Source organism: Ochotona curzoniae, unplaced genomic scaffold, assembly GCF_017591425.1.
Source record: "Ochotona curzoniae isolate NIBS_2020 unplaced genomic scaffold, NIBS_Ocur_1.0 contig_2692, whole genome shotgun sequence".
Classification (NCBI taxonomy): Eukaryota; Metazoa; Chordata; class Mammalia; order Lagomorpha; family Ochotonidae; genus Ochotona; species Ochotona curzoniae.
Window position 1 is genome coordinate 14,273,798 of NW_024465556.1, and position 19,209 is coordinate 14,293,006.

Consider the following 19,209-nt stretch of genomic DNA (forward strand, 5'->3'; position numbering starts at 1 on the left):
CATTATTCATTTCTTTTTTTTTTTTGAAAGATTTATTTATTTTTATTAGAAAGTCAGAGATCTACAGAGGAGGAGAGATAGAAGGATCCCTTGTCTGATGATTCACTCCCCAAGTGAACCACAATGACCAAAGCTGAGCCGATCTGAAGCCAGGAGTTTCTTCCAGGTCTCCCTCCTGGGTGCAGCAAGGCAGTGGGCCGTCCTTGGCTGTTTTTCCAGGCCACAGCAGGGAGCTAAATGGGAAGTGAAGCTGCTGGGATTAGAACTGGCACCCGTATGGGATCCTGGTGGGTCCAAGGTGAGGACTTTAGCTGGTAGGCCACAGTGCCAGGCCATCATTATTCATTTCTTGTTTCTAGATTTATTTATTTTATATTGAAAGCTACAACTAGAGAGAGAGAGAGAGAGATATCTTCCATCTACTGGTCCACTCCCCACATGACTACAATAGACAAAGTTGAGCTGATCTGAAGCCAGGAGCCAGCAACCTTCTCCAGATAGTGGCAGTAGTCCAGGGACCTGGGACATCCTCTGTTTCCCCAAGGACATTAACAGAGATACAGAGCAGAAATGGAGATGGGACTTGAACCAGTGACACTATGGGATGCTGGTGCCATAGGCAGAGGTAACTTGATATGACACCATGTGCGCAGTGTCTTAATCTGATGGGGCACAAACTGGTACCTTCTCAAACATTTTTTAAATAGTGTTTTTTGTGTGTTTATTTGTTTTTTTAGAATTTATTAAATTTTTTTGTTGTTGGAAAGCCATATTTACAGATAGGAGACACAGAGGGAGAAAGATCTTCCAACCACTAGTTCACTCTTGAAGTGGCAGACAGGGCTGGAGCTGAGCTGATCCTAAGCCAGGAGCCAGCAGCTTCTTCCAGAACTGCCATGCAGGAGCAGGATCCAAAGGCTGGGACCGTGGTGGACTGCTTTCCCAGGGAATTATGTGGGAAGTCAAGCAGCTGGATGCAAACCAGCATCCATACAAGATCCTCGTGCATGGGAGGCTAGGATTTATCCAGTAGGCTATCTACTTACCAATAATAATAATAATAATAATAATAATAATAATAATAATAATAATAAAAGAAACTAAGTTTAAAAAAAACATTTACTTAATTTTCTGGAAAGGCAGAATTTCAGAGAGGAGGAGTCACAGACTAAGAGCTTCCTTTGACTGGATCACTCCCTGAGTGCTGGCTGGGCGTTGACCTGAGCTGATTTGAAATAGGGGCCAGGAGTTTCTTTTTGGTCTCCCATGTGGGTGCAGGGTCCCAAGGCTTTGCACCATCCTCCATTGCTGTCCCAGGACACAAGCAGGGAGATGATATTAAGTGGAGCAGCTGAAACTCGACCTGTACCTGTATTGAATGCTGGTGCTTGCAGGTAGAGGTCTAGACAATTGTGCCATTGTGCCAAGTTCATTCTTTTCCAAAATTTTCTTTTTGCTTCTTGGTAGGTCTCTGCACCTATAGCATTTGCTTCTCTCCTAGGAAATACGACTTTTGTATTTTGTCAGTTTTCTTGGCATTTCCAATAGTTTAAATAAATAAAATCTTATAATTTGGCTTTTTTTTTTCATGAAAGTGACCTTTAATTTTTGGTTTATGTTTGTGGCAACTTTTCAAAAGTCACTATCGGTTATTTTGTCTCTGTATTTGAGTTTGTGTCCCCAAGTAACAATAGATTTGAGTAGCAAGTTTTTCTTGGTGGTAAAACCATCCTGTCGGGAGATACCTGATGTTAATTTTTTCTTCTCACTATTCATGATCTTCATTTTGGCCACTGGGCTAAGGTGGTGCCTTCTCTCTCTCTGCATTGCAGTGTTGGTAGGTGTTGATATTTCCCCCTTCTACCTCCTTTTTTTTTTTTTTTAATAAAATATTTATTTTTTTAAATTGCAAAGTCAGATATACAGAGAGGAAGATCTTCAGTCTGTTGTTACTCCCAAGTGGCCACAATGGCTGGAGCTGAGCTGATCCGAAGCCAGGAGCCAGGAGCCTTCCCCCATCTCCCACGTGGGCGGGCAGGGTCCCGAGGCTTTGGGCATCCTTGACTGCTTTCCCAGGCCACAAGCAGGGAGCTGGATTGGATGTGTGGCCCCTGGAATACGAATCAGCACTCATATGGGATCCCAGCACTGGCACGGTGAGGACTTTTTAGCTGCCAGGCTATTGCACAGAACCCTTGTAACCCAGATTGAGTCTTTGTGAATACCACACTCCCAAACTTTGATACCTTAGCAACTAAAGTCCTCACCTTGAATGTGCTGGAATCCCATATGGGCACAGGTTCTAATCCCGGCAGCCTGTGCTTGTGGCCTGGGAAAGCAGTCGAGGACGGTCCAAAGCTTTGGGACCCTGCACCTGTGTGGGAGACTGAAGAGAATCTGGGTTCCTGGCTTAGGATTGGCGCAGCACTGACTCTTGCTGTCACTTTGGGAGTGAAACATCGGATGGAAGATAATTCTCTGTCTCTCCTCCTGTCTGTATATATCTGAGTTTTGAATAAAAATAAATAAATCTTTAAAAAAATATTTAATTTGGAAAGGCAGATTTAGAGAGAGGAGAAAGAGAGAAGGATATTCCATGCTCTGGTTCATTTCCCAAGTAGTTTCAAAGGCCGATTCTGGCCTGGGATAGGAGCTTCTTCCTGGTCTCACATGTGTACAGGACCCAAGGCTTTGGGCCGTCTTCCACTGCCTTCCCAGTCCATGGAGCATGGAGCTGGATGGGAAGCAGAGCAGCTGGGATATAAATTGGTGCCCGTATGGGATGCTGACACTGGCAGGTGGAGGATTAACTAGTTGAGCCATCATGCTGCCCTCTCCTTGTGATTTTTTTAAAAAGACTTATGTGTTTTATATTGGGAAAATAGATCATACTTATTTATTGAGAGAAGAAGAGACAGAGAAAGATCTTCCTTCAACTGGTTCACTCCCCAAATGTGTACTATGGCAACGGCTAAGATGATCTGAAGCCAGGAGTTAGGAGCGTCCTCTGGGTCTCCCACATGGGTGCAGGGTCCCAAAGCTTTGGGCCGTCCTTGACTGCTTTCCCAGGCCACAGGCAGGGAGCTGGATGGGAATGAACCAGCACCCATCTGGGTACCTGGCACTTGCAAAGTGAGGATTTAGCTACTGAGGCATTGTGTTGGACCCCGCTGGGTGAATTTTCTTGATGGTTTCCAAATGGCAAGCTTATCTGTTACCTCCCCTTATCTGTTTTGTTAAAAAAATATTTTATTTATTTGCCTAAAAGGGAGATTGAAATGGCTGTAATGGCCAGGGCTAGTACATGCCTAAGCCATGGAGCCAAGAACTCCATTTGGGTCTCTTGCATGGTTGAGAGATACCTACACTTGATCTTCGCCAAAGGCTGAGTGGCGATAGCATGGGCCTGCATGCTTGTCCCATTTTCAAATCCTTTACTAGACACATTAGAAATTCACTAGTTCCAAAAAAAGATCAGCAGGGCAATCATTCACATTGTCCATCCATGTTTTGCGAGATATAGAGATGGAGAGAACTCCAATCCATGGTTGGATTCCCCAGGTACTCAGTGGCTGGTGCTGGGCTTGGAGCACAGCCGGGACCTGTGAACTCGGTGCAGGTCTCTCATGTGGCCGGCAGGAACTCGGTTCTTGGAGCCATCAGTAAGACTTCGTAGGGTCTCCATTAGCAGGAGACTGCATCCATGTGTTCCAATGCAGGATGTTATTTCTGGCATTGAAGTCCTTTGTCTTGCTTTCCAGATGTGTGTGTATATTCTGTACCTCTAAACGTTGGTTTTTACTATGCTCAATGAATTATAATCTTTACTACCACGATTTCATTTGATGATCGTACTGTTCTGGAAAGAACCATTAACCATTTTTAGAGGAGTTGTTTATTTTTTGGCCCACGTGTTCTAGGCTTACGTACTTTCTGTCCTGCCTTAGACATTAAGTCAGCTGTTTATCTAAGAACAGTTGGTTCGTTTTAGTGTAGAATTGAACTTGGGAAGACAAAATCTTTGTGATTCTTGCATGTTACTGCTGCTGTTTGAATTACTTTTCTCTCCTAATTTCCCCCTTTTTTCCTTAAAAAAGGCAATCTTTATTATTCCTAAACGTGGTTCGGAAGAGTGTGTGCAGTTGTTTTTGTACTAAACTCTGGGCACCTATATGAACCCATGTCATAGTACATGGAGAGGACAAGGAGAACGCTGGCTCTGTGATGGCAAGTTATCTGGGAAAGCAAGGAATAGTTTTGTATTTGTATCAGTGAGCTAATACCTACGTAGTTGACATAAAAATTAGAAAATGATCATTTATTTAGCTTTTCAAAGCTAGACTTCTTATTTTATTTATTTTTTTGAATAACAGTGTTTAGGAGAGAGAGAGAGAGACAATAGGAGAGAGATCTGCCATCTGCTCTTTACTCTCCAAATGGCTGCAATGGCCAGAGCTGGGCAAATGAGCAACCAGGCTTTCTTCCATCCTCTGCTGCTTTCCCAAGCCATACACAGTGGCAGAGGGCTTAGCCTATTATGCCATGGTGCTGGCCCCTCATTTAGCTTTTTCATAAAAATTTTGAAGTTCAAGTCCAAAATTGATCAGATCCATTTGTTGCCATCTGTGAACATATTAGATAGCCTTGCAGAAGAAGGATTGCAGAGAGGGCTGCATCCAATTCAGCCTTTCTTATCAAACTTGTGTTGAGAACTCCCCTCTGAGGAAAACCCCCTGAGATCTAATGATTCCCATCAGGCTCACCCTGAACACCATAAATAAAGTTGGTACCCTGACTTTGGACTTGAGGGTTTAAATCTTTGCCTGATGGGCTCTTGTCTTCAACTTTGCCCACCCCTGGCTATTACAGGCATTTAAGGTATAAATCAACAGATGGAAAATCTCTTTGTCTTTGCATTCAAATAAAATAAAAATAAACAGTTAAGAAATTTATGGGAGTGGGTGCTGGATTGGAAATAGCATGCTAAATCCCCTGTGCTGTTTGAGTTCCAACTGCTCCACTTCCAATCCAGCTTCCTGGTTATGTGCCTGAGAAAGCAGCTGAAGATGGCCCAACGGGGCCCTACACTCTTAACAGACTCAGATGAACCTGCTTGTTCCTGGCCTCAGCCTGGCCCAGTCCTGGCTGTTAAGACTGACAATTTTGGAAATAAACCAACGGAAGGAAGATACCTCTGTCTCTTCCATCCTCTGCTGCTTTTCTCAGGCCATTAGCATTGAGCTGGATTAGAATTGGAAGAACGGGGATGTAGACCAACACCTAGGATGTTGACGTCACAGGTAGCAGCTTTACTTTGTTAAGATGACAACATTAGCCTCTTTTTTTTTTTTTTAAGATTTTTAGAATTTTTATTGGAAAGCCAGACACAGAGGAATATCTTCCATCTGCTGATTCACTCCCCAATTGGCTGGAACAGCTGGAGCTGAGCCTATCTGAAGCCAGAAGCCAGGAGCTTCTTCTAGTTTTCCCACCTGAATGCAGGGTCCCAAGCCATTGGGCTATCCTCCACTGCTTTCCCAGGCCACAAGCAGCAGGGAGCTGGGTGGGAAGTGTGACATGAACTAGCGCCCATATGAGATCCAGTACATGCAAGGCAAGGTTTAGCCACTAGGCTACTGCTCCAGGCCAGCCTCTTTATTTTTTAAAGATTATTTTTTGTTGTGGTGGGGTTGTTTGTTTGTTTGTTTGTTTTGGTAGTTATTTATTTGATGGGTTTTGGATAGAGTGCAGAGAGAGTGACAGAGAATGAGATTTTATATTACTGCCCAAGTACTTGGAATGTTTGTCATTGGGGCAGATCAAGGTCAGAGGATAAGAACTCCATCCTCGTCTTGCATGTTTGTGTGTAGTTGGTCCATGCTTTGCTGCTTTCCAGAGCTCTGGATTAAAAGTGGAGCAGCTAGTTTTGGCGCGGTTGCCTAGCAGCCAAAGTATTTGCCTTACACACACCGGGGTCCCATATGGACATGTTGTAATCTTGCTGCCCCGCTTCCCATCCAGCTCCCTGCTTGTGGCCTGGGAAAGCAGTTGAGGACGGCCCAAAGTCTTGGGACCCTTCCCCCACGTGGGAGACCTGGAAAAGTCTCTTGGCTCCTGGGTTCAGATTGGCTCAGTTCTGGCTATTGAGGACACATAGGGAGTGAATGAATGAATGGAAGATCTTCCTCTCTGTGTATCTGACTTTCTAATAAAAAGAAAATAAATCTTTTTTTTTTTAAAGATTTATTTTTTGTTACAAAGTCAGATAGACAAAGAGGAGGAGAGACAGAGAGGAAGATCTTCCGTCCGATGATTCACACCCCAAGTGAGCACAATGGCCGGTGCTGCACCAATCCAAAGCCAGGATCCAGGAACTTCTTCCAGATCTCCCACACTGGTTCAGGCCCCATTGCTTGGGCATCCTTGACTGCTTTCCCAGGCCATAAGCAGGGAGCTGGATGGGAAGTGGAGCTGCCGGGATTAGAACTGGCACCCATTTGGGATCCTGGCAGGTTCAAGGCAAGGACTTTAGCCACTAGGCCACGCCGCCAGGCCCGAAAATAAACCTTAAAAAAAAAAAAAAGGAAAAGAAAAACGAAGGTGGGGTAGCTGGGGCCTGGCGTGGTAGCCTAGCAGCAAAAAAAATCTGTTTTGTGTGCCAGGGATCCCATAGAGTTGCTGGTTCTAATCTGGATGTCCCCCTTCCCATCTAGCTCTCTCTATATATGACTTTCTAATAATAATTAAAAAAAATAAGTCCAAAGGAAAAAAAAGTAGAGCAGCTAGGACTCTTTTGCCATGTTAATATTCTTTTCTAACTTTGCAATATTTATATGGACGAGTTCATTGTTTCTATACAAATTCTTTGTTGAATGTGGTTGCAAGACTGTTTTTCTATTCTCTGACTTATCTTTTCACTCATTTAATCAAGCCTTTTAGTGACCATAAATTCTGAACTTTATTCTACTATGATTCACTAGTAATCTGTCTTATGGTAGATTTTTGTGCCCTATTTAAGAAATGTTGTCAGGCAGTGTTGTGGAGTGCAATCTGTGATGCTTGCATCACATGGGCAGCTCTGCTTTGGGTCCAGTTTTCTGCTAATTCACCTGGGAAAGCAGCAGAAGATGGCCCAAGTGCTTGGGTCTCTGTGTTCATGTGGCAGATACGGACCAGCCCCAGCTGTTAGGGTACTGGGGAGAAAACCAGTGGATGGAAGATCTTCCTCTCCTTTGTGTGTCTCCTCCTCTCTGTAACTCTACCTTGCAAATAAAGAGTAATTCTTTAAGATTTTGTTTCAGTTCTAAAGTGATGAGGGTATTGTCTTCCGTCAAGGTTAGTTTATCTTCTCAGCATTCACAAATACAGAAGGGGCAGGTGTTCAGGCTACTGATTTAGCCCTTGGGTTGGGGTACTTTGTTTCTACTCCTAGTTCTGAGTTCTGACTCAGTTCAGCTGATGCTCTCCTGGGGTGCTCAGGAGGTGAAGCCACCCACGTGGCCGGCCTGGATGAAGTCCTGGGCTCTCAGTTTCTTATTGCCCCAGCTGTGGAAGCCTTTTGCAGTGAGTCTGTAGAGTTATCTGTCATCATCTGTGTCTGTCTGTCGTTTTTATTTAAAAAAAAAAAGTCTTTTAACTGCCAACTTTATTGTACAAATAATCATCTAGGAATTTGTTTTCGGCTGCAGTGCTTCTCCTGTGTATTGTAACATGGTATTGTGAGGCATATGCGTTGCTCTAGACCATGCTTTTGAGGGTGGAGTCTGGACTTGTGCGTCTCCAGCCTTCTGCACTGAGTTAAAAAATAATTGAAAGGCTAGACAAGCATTTTGTAAGTTGAGATGGTCTGTAAGTTGAATGTCTCTTGCATTGACTCTGGCAAATATTGACTCCCCACTCCTCAGAATGTTGAAATCCTGCATGTTTAATTTGGCTTAGATAGCAGTATCCTAGATTACATTATGAAGTGAGTTGTGTTTATTACCATGCTAGCACTACCAACGTAGGTTGTGCTTGGAAAGCTGAATGTGCAGCTGTGTCATGTGATACAAATAAAACTATTGTATGCTTGAGTCCTATGAGAAAATGGCCAGATTTCAGGTATGGCATTGCAGAATTGGTTGACAATTAGTTTTGTCTTTTTGGTGAAGTTGGACGAGGGTCTTAGCTTACATTAGCCACGGCTTTGCTTAGTGTATTCGTGCGGTGGGCTCTCATTTTGGCATATGTTGTAAAGGGCATATGGAATACAGTTTTGCTACAATTCCTTCCACTGAGGGCAGATGTTGTATGTCTTCAGTGCTTTTACAGAATCTCTGTGTGCTGGTGAGACTTCTGTGGCACACTTGAGCAGAGACTGGGTGGGAGCAAGGATACGGACCTTTGGTGTCTGTCCCACAGGCACCTGTAAACTCCAACTGCGTCAACAGAGTAATGTGGCTCTTGACTGATTCTGACATGGGGGCTGCTAATTTCTGGACTTCTGTCAGACCATACCTTGCCATGTTGTGTGTGTGTGCCATCAGCAGGATAAATACGTGTGAACCTGGCCAGCCAGTTCCTCTAGTCCAAGTTACACTGTTCTACAATGGTGAGCACCAGGAGATGGTGCATGTTTGTCTACAGAGCCCAAGTTCAGAGATTTCTAGTTTGTCAACCTTTTGTTTTTTTCATTCCTAAATACAAGTTAGATTTTTGTTGTTGTTGTTTGTTTTTATTGGAGAAAAGGAGAGACTGAAAGATTTTCCATCCGCTGGTTCAATCCCCAAGTGGCGGCAACAGCAGGTGCCAAGCTGATCCAATGCTAAGAACCAGGAGTATACTTAGGGTCTCCACATCTCTCTCCCTTACTTCCTTCCTCTTCCCTTTCAAATGAAACAATTTTTTAAAGCAATAGTATCACAGTATCACTTCTCCTTTTCAAGAAGTTCCAATCTTTGAGGAACAATGAGTGTGTCACAAGGAAAAATAGAAGGATATTATCTTTTTAACTATTGTACTAACAAATGAATCAATCTGAGCAATTCAAAAACTACATTAATAAAGAGACTCTAGACTGAAGTCTTTGGCATCCAGGATGTGTTGGCTAATTGCCCTCAGATCTTTAGACCTGCTGTGATGGCAACAAAAGAGATATCTTCCTTTTCTGATTATAGTCCCCTCCTACCAATTCTTTAACCAAAAGCTTGCCTGGAAGGTGGATGGAGTTTGGCCTTGGGGCTAGGCAGCTTGCTGATCACTCCCTAAATTCCTTTCCTAGCCACTAATAACCCTATAGGAAAACCAGAAGCCAGGAGTTTAGCACACCTGTATCTGCTCCTATCTTTAAGACAAGAAAAAAAAAAAAAAAAAAAGGAAAAAAAAAAGCTCTGTTCTTGCACAGAGAGAGTAATTCTTAGAAATGAGATGCTTAAATTACTTTGAGAGCCAATTGCCAATAAATGTTTGCCTAAGAGGTGGTTGAATTGGTCATCCTCTGCTGCTTTCCCTGGCCATAAGTAGGCAGTTGGATTGGAAGTGGGGCATGAACCAGCACCTGTATGGGATGTTGGCAGTGTAGGCAGAGGATTACTACTATCTGTTTCTTTTTTCCTTACTCTTTTTTTTTTGGTAGAGATTTATTCACTTATTTGAAAGTCAGAGGTGGAGAGACAGAATCTTCCATCTACTGATTCACTTCCCAGGTGGCCAGGCACTTCTCCAGATTTCCCACCTGAATTCAGGGCTTCAAGCACATTGGCAGGGAGCTGGATTGGATTTGGAGCACCTGGGTCTCCAACCAAATGTGTCAAAGGTGGTGGTTTTCCCACAATACCCCGACATGATTCTCGTACGTGTCATTTTCATGTACAAAAAATACTAGGCTCATTCATATCCTATATTCAAGTAGAAGGCTTAAGGAAAAGGTTTTCTGGAAGGTATAAAGAGAGTAAGTAAGTGATAAAAGCTGTCTGCTTGTGGGTTGTTCAAAATTACTGTCTTATGCATTTGTAAGTAAATTATATTTAGATGCCAAATTTGGGAAACTGAACATTCTTATAAGAGGGAAAGGGGAGCATAGAAACTCAAAATTAGGTAGTTTTCTAATTGTAAGTGCAATTTTTGAAGAAGAGTTCCAAAGACCTATCACACAACTGTAGGAGCTATTTGCATCTGAGGGTGGGAGGGCTTTTTATTTTTTCAGGAGTATAGTAGAAAACATGACTTTAAAATTTTGCTAGAATTTTACTGCATAATTTGAATGTTTCCATAAAGAGCTTGTGTTACTTTAAAAATAGTAAATACACTTAACCAAAATAATGTGATTTGCATTGTAAAACTTTAGCTATAGGACAAATATAACCATAATCTTAACATTTGCAGGCACCCACATTGGGTGTATTAGTGCATTTGTTGCCAGTATTTTTTCTGCATTTAGCAAACAACATAGTTCAAGTCAAATGAGGGTCTTATTTAATCAATATATCATCATAGTATCTTCTTGAGATTATAAGTTTTAAAAAACATTTTTTCCCCATTTTTGTATCTTATTTTTTTAAAGATAGTGGATGATGATGTTCCATGTGCTGGTTTCTTCCCTAAATGTCCAGCAGCAGCCAGGATTAAGCCAGAGTGAAAGGAGAGACCAGAACTCGGCTTGGTTCACCTCTGGAGTTGACAGGCATCCCACCACTGGAGTCCAGGAGTGGAGCTGGGACTTCCACCTAGGGAGTCCTGTAAGAGATGCAAACTTCCATTGCCTTTTGGCCTTTTGGCTAAGATCAGGTGTGAGAGGCAAACTTCTGACCATCTTTCCTAACCACTGCACAAAATGACCACATGAAGGATTACCTTTTCTGGGGAGGAAGGAGGGGGAGGGGCCTGCCAATTTAACAGCAGCCACATCCCATTGCCAGGGTCCCTCCTACCACGGGCCTCTCCCCTGTCCTCCTCCACAGTCTTCTGGGGTGAGGTCACTCCTGGACATAGTAGGCTTCCAGGGGACACCGCCAAGACAAACCGGGGTCAGTCGTCCTTCTTGAACTTGCGGTTGCTGTAGGGCGCCGAGTCAAGGATCAGCTGCTAGTCTGTGCCCACACCAGCCCCACGCGATCCACGACACCCCACATGCCGGCCCTGGGGATCCAGCTCTTGGCCAGCTGCACGTACAGTGGGCCCAGGAACTGGGTCAGCACCGTGGCCGTGTCTACACCCTCTGTGACACCCCGCTGGGAGGTTCAGCATGCACACGCTGTTGCCATTTTTAAGATATTTTAATTAAAAAAAATTTTTTTTAATTTAATTTGCTCACCTGATCGACCTGGCCTCCTGTCACGCCAGCTCGGCTGTCACCATTTGGTGCACCTGCCCATTCTTCTGACTGCCCTGATAAGTGCCTAGTTCTGCAGACACCTCTACTTTCAACACTAGCGGATTTTAGATTAGCAAGGGTTATAATTTTTAAACTACATATTCAAGATAAATGTAAGATTAAAACATACCACTGAATGATTTCTCTGCTAACACCCTGCATGATTCAAAAAATTTATCCAAACCTCAAAAAAAAAAGATTTTAATTGATTTGAAAGGCTGTAACTGGGAGAGTGAAGGGTCACCCTAATGGGATGTTGGTAATCTAGATTGCTACAAGGCCTAACATTCCTCCCTGAGATTTTTTTGATGCCTGCATAATAACCCTTTAGGGGAATTGCTTTCTGTTGCTTCACTTTCTTAAGTTTACCCTATGGCAATGAATTTTTTTCTGTATAAATCTTGGTTTGTGTTTAAGATTATTTTCCTGCCCTGGAGTTATTTAGTTTTATAGTCCAAGCTAGAGATGTAAAAACCTTGATATTTTGCTGCTGACTTAATACCTTAGGATTTCTAAATCTTTTCCTCTTTTAGAAGCTTAAAACTTTGGGGTACAGTATTCACTAAAAAAAAAAAAAAAAAAAAATCAAACCCATTTCTCTCCAAATGAGAAATTCTGTAATTTTTGTTAGATTCTTTTCATTAAACACCTGAAAGCTCTCGCAAAGATGGGCAGTAAGCCAGAATTTCAGAGACATCAACTAATGACTGCATACAAGCCAGATTAGATTAGGTGTATTTTAGCTACCGGGAAAATCAGATTTTTTTAAAAAGATTTATTTATTTTTATTGGGAAGGCAGATGTACAGAGAAAAGGAGAGGCAGAGAGGAAGATCTTCTGTCTGATGGCCGTGATGGCCGGAGCTGAGCCTCTTCCGGGTCTCCCACGCGGTGCAGGGTCCCAAGGCTTTGGGCCGTCCTCAACTGCTTTCCCAGGCCACAAGCAGGGAGCTGGATGGGAAGTGGAACATCCAGGCCAGGATGGAACCGGCGCCCATATGGGATCCCGGCGCGTTCAAGGCGAGAACTTTAGCCACTAGACCACGCTGCCAGGCCCAAATGAGTATTATTTTTATCAGTGCTTTAGTGCTGCTAAACTTTCCACGTGTTTGTTGTTTGTTGTAAATTCACCGAACACATTCATAATGTTTTCAGATCAAAAATGTGCAACTTCTACATCAAACTGTTTTTTGAAACCACTTCTTGCTTACTGACTTATTCAAAAAACAGAGAAGAAATAGAGATCTTTCCTTTGCTGGTTCCCTTTCCAAATGCTTGCAACAGCCAGGGCAGCACCAGGCAAAAACTAGGAGGCAGGAATTCACTCTGGGTTTCCTACATGAGTGGCTGGGACCCGGGTACTTGAGTTATCCTTGCTGATTTCCAGGCTGCGAACTAGCAAGAAGTTGGAACTGAAAGCAGATGTGATGCTTGAACCTGGGCAATCTGGTATGTTTCATGGACATCATGAAAAGTATCTCTGCAAATATCTGCAGCAACTCGGCCTGGGCCACACCGAGGCCAGGAACCAGGAATTTCATCTGGGTCTCCCATGGTAGAGCCAGCTTCTGCTGCTTTGCTGGGCCAAGTGGAACTGCCCGTACCCGTATGGGATGCCAGTGTTGAGGACAGCTGGGCTGCTTTATCTGGTTTGCTATGATACCAGTACCCCTCAATGGTATCTTTTTAACTGCTGAACCAAGCACCCACTGGAGAGGTTTTGAATCTGGACATGCTTCGGTGATCTGCAATTCCACTCCTTGCATAATATATTCAGCATACTGGTTGTATATGCATTGTAGTAGATTTCAGAGAAATGTAAGTTGCATGTCCCACTCTTCAAAGAATCTTGCTTGGAGTAGGTGCAGAAAAGATGCTGGGTTTTTTTTTAAAACATAGATTTACTTTTCTTGGAAAGGGAGATTTATAGAAAGAAAGATCTTCCATTTGCTTCTTCACTCCCCAAATGACTGCAGTGTCTGGACCTGAGCTGAACTGGAGTCAGGAGCCAGAAACCTCCCCTTAGTCTCCCACATGGATGTGGGTTCCCAAGGCTTTGGTTCATCCTGCACTGCTCACCTGGGCCACAGGCAGGGAACTGGATGAGAAGTGGAGCAGCTGGGACACACACTGGCATTCATATGGGATCCTGGTGCCTGTAAAGAGGGTTTAGCCGCTGAGCCACCACACAGGGCCTGATAATGTTCTTTTTTTAAGGCTGAAAGGAATGCAATGTATAACTGTTCTGATAGTTTAAAAAAATAGCAGTTGTTCTAAGAATTTAGATGTCTGCATGAGTTCTTCAGAGTGGGAATAGAGCTACCCTGACACTGGGTGTCCCACCTGGGACACAGCCATGCCACCAGGCTCCAGTGCTAGCACTGGACTTCCTCCATGGAAGGTGCCTCCGTGTGGGCATCATCCTGACATCCTGAAGTGATTTGCTTCTCTGTTATATTTCTTTCACCTGTTGGCCCTGGTGCCATGTGACACATGGTGTTTCGAGGGACGTGGCTGAAAGGCCTCCGAAGTAGCAGTCAGCAGCATCGCTCAATGTCTGTAGAGCGCTTTTCCCCACTAGAGGATTAAGATGCACTATGAATGAGTTGGTTTCACTGTTCCCATGTGATGCACAATTACAGTTGTGGTTTCCAGCGAGACAACCATGCCACAGTTATTTTCTTGTCCTTGTCTAATGAGAGGGTTTTGGTGTGTCTGCTGGGTTCTAGACATTTACACTCTGCAGCTAATTTTCATCTCATATTTCATGTGCAACAACAATTTGTGGTGAGTTTTCTGTTAAAGCCCCAAAGTAGGATCAAGGCGGGAGGAAGTGGGCGAACAAGACAGTGAAGGCTCATCCTAGCCATGGAATTTTGGATGGGACAGCTATAGGATAGATTTCAAAATAGTGTATGTATGTGTGTGTGTGAATTTCTCCTGCACTTGCAGGATTAAGTGGCAGAATTACAGGCAGAGATGTCAGATGTACAGCATGGAAATGAGACAGCTTTGTTTATACCCCTAACCCCCAGTTTTGACTGATCCTTGGGCACTGTGAGATGTTAAGAAAACTTTATTCTTTCAGGAATCAACAACCAGGGGACTATATCCTCATTCCTAATTAGATAGTTTCGATTACAATAATTACAATTTTAACTTCTTTTCCTCATAATCCAGGAAGGTAGCAAAGAAAGGACAAGGGAAGCAAGTTAGTGCTAGTTAAGGCACAGTGATTGGAGGGGAAAGGCTGTCTGGCCAGAGTGGAGATTTAGCACTTAGCTACCTCCTTGCGACACTGTTTCCCATTTTGAACAACTTGCTTCACATGTTGCCTCCTCAATTTCTGATCCAGCTTCATTCTGTGTAGTTGCAAGCAGTGCTTCCAGTACTTTGAGAGACCCGGATGAAGTTCCAGGCAGTGGACTGCTTCTGCCTGGCCTAACACAGCAACTGTGGGCATCGGGGAGTGAACTAGTGAGAGGAAGGGCTCTCTCTGTCCTCTCTTTTTGTGCCCCTCTCTCATCTCTGTCTCCTTTTCTCTGGAATGTATTTCACATATCAAAAAGCTTTAGTGTCCAGAGCAATGGCTCAGTAGTTTCCGGGATTCCATACGGGCAACAGTATCCCAGCTACTCCACTTCCAGTCCAGCTCCCTACTTGTGGCCTGGGAAAGCAGCAGAGAATGGTCCAAACCCCTGGATCTCTGTACCCAGAACAAACTCTTGATTTTGGATCAGCTTAGTCCCTGTCATTCCAGCCATTTGTAGTGAACTAGTGGATAAAATATTTTTACATCTGTCTGCTTTTTGCATAAATCCTACATTCCAATAAAAAATATTTATGAGGTTTTTTTTTCAGGCAGGGGAATTTATTTTTATTGTCAAGTCAGACAGAGAGGAGGAGAGACATAGAAAGGAAGATCTTGCTTCTGTTGATTCACTCCACAAGTAGCCGCAATGGCCAGAACTGCGCCGATCTGAAGCCAGGAGCGAGGAGCCTCTTTTGGGTCTTCCATGCAGGTGCAGGGTCCCAAGGCTTTGGGTCATCCTCAACTGCTTTCCACGAGCAGGAAGCTGGATGGGAAGTGGGGCTGCCAGGATTAGAACTGGCACCCGTATGGGATACTGTGGTGTGCAAGGCAAGGACTTTAGCTGCTAGGCTACCGCACGGGGCCCTAAAAGTTTTTTTAAATTTTTTGTTTTAATGTACAATTGAGTGTGGGTGTTTGGTACACTGGCCAAGATCTTGGCCTAGAGTAAAGCCTGGGTTTGAGTCCTGGTTTCACATCCATTTCCAGCTTCTTGCTCATGTGTACCTTTGGAGAAGCCAGATGATGGTACAAGTATAATTTATCAGTTACTTGGGGTTTTAAAAATTTAAAAGGAGGCTTATGTCACAGCATTTTTAGGGTAAATCTCCACCCACATCGCTCACGTCCCTTTTCGGTGCCACTTCTGATCCAGCCCTGCTCATGGCCAGGCAAAGCAGGGGAGGATGGCCCACGTGCTTGGGCTCTGCATCCACATGGGAGCCCTGGATCTCATTCCCTTTGAATAATGGTTTGGCAATTCACTGTCCAGGGAATTTGTCCACTTCCCCATGCCTTGAAGCAGTTATGTGTTTTGTCTGTCTTTTTTAATTGTCATCAAGAGGAGGGTGATTCCAAAGAATCAATTCCTTTAACACTGGAAGTGAAAGACTGATATTTATTTCTAAAGATTTATATTTTTGAAAGGCTATTAGAGAGGAGACAGAAGGGAGATAATTTCATCTGCTAATTCACTCCCAAAATGGGCTGGTCTGAGCCAGGAGCCAGGAGCTTCTTCTAGATCTCCTTCAGGGGTGTTGGGACCTAAAACATTTGGGCCATCTTCCTCTGCACTCACCGGTGCATCAGCAGGAAGCTCATTCAGAAGTAGAGCTGCCAGGACCTGAGCCAATGCCCATTTGGGACCCTGGAACTGCAGATGACAGCTTCAGCTGCATGGCTACAGTCCCAATCCTGGTAATTTTTTTTTTGAAGATTTATTTATTTTTATTGGAAAGATGGGATATGGATATACAGAGAAGAGGAGAGACAAAGAAGATCTTCCCTCTGGTGGTTCACTCTCAAGCAGCCGCAATGGCTGGAGCTGAGCCATTCCGAAGCCAGGAGCCAGGAGCTTCTTCCAGGTCTCACATGCAGGTGCAGGGTCCCAAAGCTTTGGGGCATTCTCAACTGCTTTCCCAGGCCACAAGCAGGCAGCTGGATGGGAAGAGGAACTGCCAGGATGGAACCAGCACCCTTTTGGATCTTGGTGCATTCAAGGCGAAGATTTAGCTACTAGGCTACTGTACCATGCCCTGATCTACTTTTCCAATAAAAATAGATAAATGTTTTTTAAAAAAAAAGAATGTGTATCTATGGAAACAACAGTACAATTGTTTGTTCAAAATTTCTATATAAAGGTAGACAATGTTTTCATTTAACTATGAAGAATTGAGGGAGGGTTGCTTAAGACTCTCGGATATTCATCACCTGTATTAGATGGGATAAGTTCAAGTCCTGGCTCACTTCGCCATGTAACTTCTTACTAAAGGGCACTCTGGAAGGGAATAGGTGATGGGTGAAGTTCTTGGATTCTAGTCTCCCATGGAGATGGCCCGATTGAGTCCCCGACTCCTGGCTTTGTCTTGTGTTAGCCTTGATTATTGGGGGCAGCAGCAGATGGAAGGTCTCTGTGTATCTTTTTTCACTCTCGCTCTATCAGCTTTCAAATTTAACTAAAAGAAGCAAATATGAATAATTTTTCTTGATAAATACACCTGATGAGTTGAAGGGAGCTGAGTTAATGTCATTTTAATTTGAACAGCAAGAAGTGATATGCTGTTTTATGAGTGTTTGAGTATCAGAAGAATGTAATAGGTTTTTGAAAAGCGTTTACTTTTAGGGATTATGAATGTCACGTGTTCAACAGAGACCTTTTTTGTGTGCGCGCGGGGCGGGGAGCAGTGTCTGTGTGGGTGATGTAATGCTCTGTGAGCAATGCTACGTGGAAGAGTGTTATTAATCCAGGTCCCTCCGGCATTAAGCAGTTTCTCAAACATGGTTGATGCCCCCTGTGCTATTTCTGGAATGAACAAGGGGAGGACCTAAACATCCAAAGCATCTGCATAGCACAAGGTTTCCAGCTGAGGGAGTCACTCCTTTAGGCAATCCTTGCTTCTCCGGAGATACGCTGAGATTCTAGCAAATGAGTTCAGAAACCAAACTTAAGACTCTGGGAATACCTGATTTTTTTAAAAAAAGATTTATTCATTTTTATATTGGAAAAGCAGATTTGCAGAGAAAAGGAGAGACAGAAAGATCTTAGGTCTGCATGTTCGTTCCAAGTGGTCACAATGGCCAGAGTTGAGCCAATCCAAAGCCAGGAGCCAGGAGCCTTCCCTGGGTTCCCCACACTCAGATGCAGAGTTCCAAGCCTTTAGGCCATCCTCTCCTGCCTTCCTAGGTCTCAGGCACGGAAATGGATGGGCAGTGGGGCAGCTGGGGCATGAAGCTGTACCAACATGGGATCTTGGCACTTGGAAGGGGATACTCTATTTATATATATATATATATATATATATTTAATTATTAATTACCCCATACCCTCCCCCCATGGTGGATTCCCCCACCTTGTTGCTGTATATACATTTCAAATTCAGTCAATATTCTTTCATTGCAAGTGTATACCAAGCATAGAGTCCACAGCAGGGGATGCTCTTTTTTAAAAAAAAAAAAAAGATTTATTTATTTTTCTTGGAAAGTCAGATTTTACAGAGTGAAGGAGAGACAAAGATCCTTCTTCCACTGGTTCACTCCCCAAGTGTTTGAAATGGCCATAGCTGAGCCAATCTGAATCCAGGAGCTTCTCTTAGTTCTCCCATGAGGCTGCAAGGGTCCCAACTGTTTGGGCCATTCTCTACCGCTTTCCCAGGTCACAGGCAGGGAGCTGTAAGGAAAGTGGAGCAGCTGGGACACAAACCAGTGCCCATGTGGCATCCTGGGTGTGCAAGGCGAGGACCTTAACCACTAGTGTAGTACGCTGGACCACAAGGCGGGATGATTTAGCAACTGAGCCATTGCACCGGGCCTGGAAATAACTGATATTATTGGAAGCAAACCATCTTTCATATCCTAGTTATCTCATTAGGAGACTTCATCATACTGGACTGAATTGTTTCCTAGTTTAGAAACACATGTTTCCAATTTAGGACAAAAGTGATCATCTGTCTTAAGTTCCCCCCAAATTAGTTGGCATTTGTGTTGTTCAGTCTACATGAAACCGATTGCTGTTTTTCCAAAGGAACAAAAATGGGAAGATGAAGCCAGGAGTTTCTTCTGGCTCTTCTGTGTTGCTGCAGGGTCCCAAGCACTTGGTTATCCTTGGCTGTTTTCACCCAGGCCGTCCACAGGGGCTGGATCACAGCGGAGCAGGTGGGACATAAACTGGTGTCCCAGTGCTGCAGGTTGAGGATTAACCTGCTGCTCCAGGACTCCAGCCCATGTTGAATTTCTATATGTGGGCGCACACACTGGCCTTATTAACTCCCTTGGTGGTTGATTTGTTGATATGCTAATTTCCCGTCCTTTCACAGTCATACTGGCAACTGTAGCTTTCAGCACAGTGTTTCCGGTGTCCTTGCCCTTCACCTGGAGCACACATTTTTTTTGGCCTTAATATTTCACCATACAGAAAAAAAGTCAAATAAATACAAGAAACTTTTTAAAAAGGGAAAAAAAGCAATAGTATCTTGCCACACATTATCTACCTAGATGTGAGCATTAGTGAAAATGCCACTTCCTCCGGAAACCTGCCTCCATGTCTTCCATAG

General features: G+C 43.8%; 1 protein-coding gene and 1 pseudogene across 1 annotated transcript in view; one reads left to right on the forward strand and one right to left on the reverse strand.

The window, feature by feature from the left end:
* TET1 (tet methylcytosine dioxygenase 1) overlaps positions 1-19,209 on the forward strand; it is an 82,006-nt gene that overhangs the window by 4,735 nt on the left and 58,062 nt on the right. The gene's annotated exons all lie outside the window — the stretch shown is intronic.
* On the reverse strand, positions 11,005-14,710 carry LOC121153441 (annotated as a pseudogene).